This window comes from Dipteris shenzhenensis, chromosome 26 (genome assembly GCF_047967505.1).
Source record: "Dipteris shenzhenensis isolate YYH24624 ecotype China chromosome 26, Dip_SZ_1.0, whole genome shotgun sequence".
Lineage (NCBI taxonomy): Eukaryota > Viridiplantae > Streptophyta > Polypodiopsida > Gleicheniales > Dipteridaceae > Dipteris > Dipteris shenzhenensis.
Genome location: NC_141621.1, coordinates 50,481,161 through 50,487,160, shown reverse-complemented (window position 1 = coordinate 50,487,160; position 6,000 = coordinate 50,481,161).

Genomic DNA, 6,000 nt, shown 5'->3' with positions numbered 1-6,000 from the left:
ATGGAGTAGTTCGACTAGTTTGGCTTCCATTTTTGCAATTGGTTTTGGTTTTTAACAAATTAAGAAAAAGTTATGGAGCATGCCCTCAAATGGGTGCGCATAAATTTAGCACAACATTGGATGCCCTTAAACCATATCTTATGCTCTCAATTAGGTGTATCCCGGAATCTTGTTCTTTGAATGCAATCTAATGAACACTAACTGACAATCGTATTTTGCTCCAAGATGAACTAGGATATCATCTCCTAGACTAGGAATCAACATCCTAGCCTATTGTGGTTGAGGAGAAGCTCACTTAGTGTACGTATGAATGATTACTTGGTTGCATGTATGTGCAAAACATAATTTTGATGTTTTTGAATAAATTGTTGTATCTTACCCTCTTTAGGATGCATGCTTCACATGCAACATGCACTTGTAATGCTTTAATGATCTAGTTCCAAATCTTTATTCCATATTCTTTGTCTCACATTAAAGTTTGGAATGTGTACTATAACTTGAAGATCAATTTGTCGTATTCCATTGAGCAATGCATGTACAAAAAGGTCCCTGAACCTCACAAAAAACGGCTACACCCAAGCAAAAAATGATGCAATTTGAAGGATGATGATAACCTAGCATGATAACATTATTAAATGGACCTGAACTATGCCCAATTTTTAAAGAAGTAGATAGTGACAACCCCAAAATTTCAAGGAGCTCTATAAGTTCTTGGAGTAGGTGAGAGGAAGATCCTTTTGCTATTTGGTAAATGTGATGCATCAATTGCACCATTCGACTAAGAAGGATTTTAACTTTGAGTGGATCTTGTGATTCTACCATGGCTTTAAAGAATCAGTGTTTGCGGGTTAGGTGCTAAGTTAGCCAGATTGGTTGACATAATTCCATGTTCATGTAGATGCATTTGATATTGCCATTAGTGTGTACGTGCACACGTGTGTGTGTGTGTGTGTGTGTGTGTGTGTGTGTGTGTGTGTGTGTGTGTGTAAGACTTGACAACACCCCTTTGCATAGTGAAAAGACAAAAGAGTGAAGCAAGACAATGGAATAGGACTAACTACATTAACGAAAAAGTTTGTACAAGTCGGTGAATCCTTGTTTATAAAGGAAACCAATAGTGGGCCATTTTATAGAAATGACTTTGTGGAAAGTGTATAGAAGTTGAGCTTGGATAAGTCCTGGCAAGCAACACTTTTATTGAACAGCAGAGTCTACCTACCTACCACCATCCAACAAGAAAACATGGTAAGAACTAGCTTAACTTAGGTTGGGAAAACATGTGTCATAAACACCCCTCCCTTGTTATCGGAGTCATAATAAAATAGAACTTTATCCACAAACTTAAACAGCACGGTGTATGATTAAGAGAGTAAAGAGATGGATTTTTAGAATATGAAGTGGGGTGAACTAGCTTGTGGTGAACGTGGTGGAGTGAAATGACAAGAGGTACATATGGAGGGGAAGGGAAGGTGTGGTATAAAAAATTAATTAATCAAAGTAAAACAAACATGGAGGGATGGAAGTTTAAATGAGAAGCATTATGAGGGGAAATTTTTAAAGGGAAGGGGACGATATAGAGAGATAACATAAGGGAAAAAATATTAAGGTAAAATAATTGAGCAAGGGGAGGGGAAAATAGAGAGAGGAAAAAGAAAAAGACTATAAAAAGAGAAAGGACTAGAGAAGGGGGAAGGGATATAAATATGTAGAGAGGGGGGAAGGAAAGCAATACATATAGGGAGTGAAAGGGGATAATTTATAGGGTAAGTTTTTAAAGGAGAACCAGATGATTCATGAAGTAGAAAGATCAAAGAATGGCAAGAGGTGAGGAAAAAATTATGTTTTAAATGGAGGGTAAAGGATTAGAAGAAAGAAAGGGAAGAGGGATTCTTTAATTTTAAATGAAAAATAAGAGAGGGGTGGGATAATTGGTTAAGTAGACAAATTTGAGTTAAAAGCAAGGAAGGGGGAAATTCGAATTAGAGGGGGAGGGGGAGGGGGATAAATTATGAGAGAAAAGCAAGGAAAGGGTGGAAGGGGGGGGGGTTGGGATGTTAATTAAAAAGAGACTAAGGGGGTGTATAGAAGGAAAGGCATAGAGGGGGGGCAGAGAGGGGAAAAGAAAGAAAGAGCATATATAAGGAGATGGAATAGAGGGGGGGGGAGGGGGGTAAGTATAATGCAATAACAAAGGTGGAAGGGTAGGCTGTGGACTAGACGTGAGTCCATGGTGGGGCATGTGGATCAAAACCCGAGAGGCGGAGAGGGCCAGAAGGAGTAAACACCGCAAAATCATGCATGCAATGCCACGAGAAGAAAGGTAGCAGCAGTAGTGCAACAATAGACGATGGTGGCCTGCAATTGCAGTAGACACACAGAGCACAGGGGCAGACTGTAGAGGGTAAGAGAGAGGGCACTGAGCAGCGAAGGATTACGAAGTGTGTGAGGGGGTACGTTTTGTAGAGGGGGGTTTAAATAGGTAGGGGAGAGAGCAGTCGGGAAGTTCAAGGGGGTGGAGTGGAGTTCGAGGACCGAGATGTTTGCTAGTCAAGGGGAGGTAGAAGTTAGATCAATGATGATTAAAGGGTTGCAAAATTTGAGGATCGGGGGAGCCAAAGCATCATGCAGTGCGCAACGTGCGAGGCAACAGGAGCTAGAGGGCAAGGAAGTTTAACATGTGGCATGGGGAGTTTGGGTTTAGTTTAATCATGAAAATTTTAAGTAAAATAAAAAATTAACCAAAGATTAAGGTAAAATAGGGAAAAAAGGTTAGGAAAAAATTAAGTCGGGGAGGGTAGGGGTTTAGTATAAAAACTAAAGGGGAATTTTTTTTTGTAAATAAGAGTCGAGTAAAAAACAATGATGGGGGGTAGGAAAAAGTCTAAGTAGATGAAAAAAAGACAATGAGAAGAAATGAAATAAGCAAAAAATAAATTGAAAATAAAGGGAAAGATTAAGGATAATTGGGATAATAAACAAGAAAAGAAAAAGTAACAAAGGAAATTGAGAAAAAGGAAATTAAAAATTAAATTTAGGAGAGAAAAAAGCCAAAAAAAATAGGGAGTAGTTAGGGTTAGATAAAAGAGTCAATTAAAGTAAGATGAATTTGAGAATATAGAAAAAATACATGAAAATTTTAGAAAAAATCGGAGGAATTAGGGAGGGGAGAAGGGAGAAAGGGAAAATTGAGGGAAAACGGGGGGGGAAATAGAGACAAATCAAGGGGAAAGTATACGAAAAGATTAGGGAAAATTTAAGGGAAGATAAGGTGAGTTTAGGAAAAAATAAGATGAAATTTTAGGGCAGTTAAGATAAAATACAATAAAAGAGGAAGAAATTAATAGAAATTTAGAAGAGAAATAAGAAATCTAAGGAAAAAATGAAGATTTTAAGAAATTAAGTGGATGCAAGAAAAAAAGGGAATAGTAAGTGTGTGTGTGTGTGTGTGTGTGTGTGTATGTGTGTGTGTGTCCACCTTTGCCCCAGTAGGATACAACACACTAGGTGAGACATCAGGTCATCACCTAGTGTGATGACTTACTATCTACCCGAAGAGAATAAGAAGTATTGAGAAGTGAAATTTAAAGTAATGGAAAGGAATAGAAGAGAAGTACTTGAGTGAGGTAGGTAAACAGTATGGAAGCAAATCGGTTAATAGATATATGGGTAAGTTGTGGTTATAGTAATATCAGGCAAGTAAAGGAAGTGGACAATTATGACAATAATCAAGGTTAGAAGAGTTTTATGTAAAAAGGGAAAAACTAACAAGGTAGTGTAATAAAACAATATTGCTCAAAAGAGAAATGAAAGGAGTCAAAAGGTTAAAAGCCATGATGACTTAAATGTCTTGTTTGGGAGGTGGGAGCCGTAATCAGGGGTGAGCTGTTGAGAGTTTTGGATTTGGAGTGTGACATCCGATGAATAATTCTGCAAGGACAAGAGAAGGATTAGAAAGATGTTTATTAGAAAAAACAAAACAAATAAAGAACATGTTAAAGAAGGGAGTCGAGAAGCCAAAAAAGGCCTTAATGACTTAAGTGTACTATGTGCAATCATCCAAAGTTGCATGGGAAACGATCTGTGTGTGGAAGATTTGACAACACCCCTTTGCATAGTGAAAAGACAAAAGAGCAAAGCAAGACAATGGAATAAGGCTAATTGCATTAACAAAAAAGTTTGTACAAGTTGGTGAATCCCTATTTAAAGGAAACCAGTAGTGGGCCATTTTGTAGAAATGACTTTGTGGAAAGTGTATAGAAGTTGAGCTTGGATAAGTCTTGGCAAGCATCAATTTTATTGAACAGGGGAGTCTACCTACCTGCCACCATCCAACAAGAAAACATGGTAAGAACCAGCTTAACATAGGTTGGGAAGACAGGTGTCATAAACACCCCTCCCTTGTTATCGGAGACAATAAAATAGAAGTTTATCCACAAACTTAAACAGCACAATGTATGATTAAGAGTGTAAAGAGATGGATTTTTAGAATGTTAAGTGGGGTGAACTAGCTTGTGGTGAATGTGGTGGAGTGAAATGGCAAGAGGTACATATGCAGGTTAATTAATCAAAGTAAAACAAACATGGAGGGATGGAAGTTTAAATGAGGGGCAATATGAGGGGAAATTTTTAAAGGGAAGGGGACGATATAGAGAGATAATATAAGGGGAAAAATATAAATGTAAAATAATTGAGCAAGGGGAGGAGAAAATAGAGGGAGGAAAAAGAAAAAGACTATAAAAAGCGAAAGGACTACAGAAGGGGGAAGGGAGATACATATGTAGAGAGGGGGGAAGGAAAGCAATATATATAGGGAGAGAAGGGGGATAATTTACAGGCTAAGTTTTTAAAGGAGAAACAGATGAAGTAGAAAGATCAAAGAATGGCAAGAGGTGAGGAAAAAATTACGTTTTAAATGGAGGGTAAAGAACTAGAAGAAAGGAAGGGAAGAGGGATTTTTTAATTTTAAATGAAAAATAAGAGAGGGGTGGGATAATTGGTTAAGTAGACAAATTTGAGTTAAAAGCAAGGAAGGGGGAAATTTGAATTAGAGGGGGAGGGGGAGGGGGATAAATTATGAGAGAAAAGCAAGGAAAGGGTGGAAAGGCGGGGGGGGGGGGGGGGGTTGTTAATTAAAAAGAAACTAGGGGGGTGTATAGAAGGAAAGGCATGAGGGGGGGCGGAGAGGAAAAAGAAACGAAAGAGCATATATAAAGAGATGGAAGGGGGGGGGGGGGTTAAGTATAATGCAATAATAAATGCAATAATAAAGGAGGAAGGGTAGGCCGTGAACTAGATGTGAGTCAATGGTGGGGCGTGTGGATCAGAACCCAAGAGGCGGAGAGTGCCAAAAGGAGTAAACGCCGCAAAAGTACACATGCGATGGTGCAAGAAGAAAGGTAGTGGTAGTACTACAACAACAGATGATGGTGGCCTGCAATTGTAGTCGACACACGGAGCACGGGGGCAGATTGTAGAGGGCGAGAGAGTAGACACTGAGTAGTGGAGGATTGCGAAGTGTGTGAGGGGGTACGTTTTGTAGAGGGGCATTTAAATAGGTAGGGGAGAGAGCAGTTGGGAAGTTCAAGGGGGTGGAGTGGAGTCCGAGGACCAAGATGTTTGCCAGTCAAGGGGAGACAGAAGTTAGATCGATGATGATTAAAGGGTTGCAAAAATTGATGGTCAGGGGAGTCAAATCATCATGCAGCATGCAACGTGCGAAGCAACGGGAGCTAGAGGGTAGGGAAGTTTAACATGTGGCATGGGGAGTTTGGGTTTAGCTTAATCATGGATAATTTAAGTAAAAGAAAAAATTAACTAAAGATTAAGGCAAAATAGGGAAAAAAGGTTAGGAAAAATTTAAGATGGGGAGGGTAGGGGTTTAGTATAAAATGAAAGGGGAAATGTTTTTTGTAAATAAGAGTCGAGTAAAAAACAATACTGGGGGGTAAGAAAAAGTCTAAGTAGATGAAAATAAGACAATTAAAAAAAAATGAAATAAGC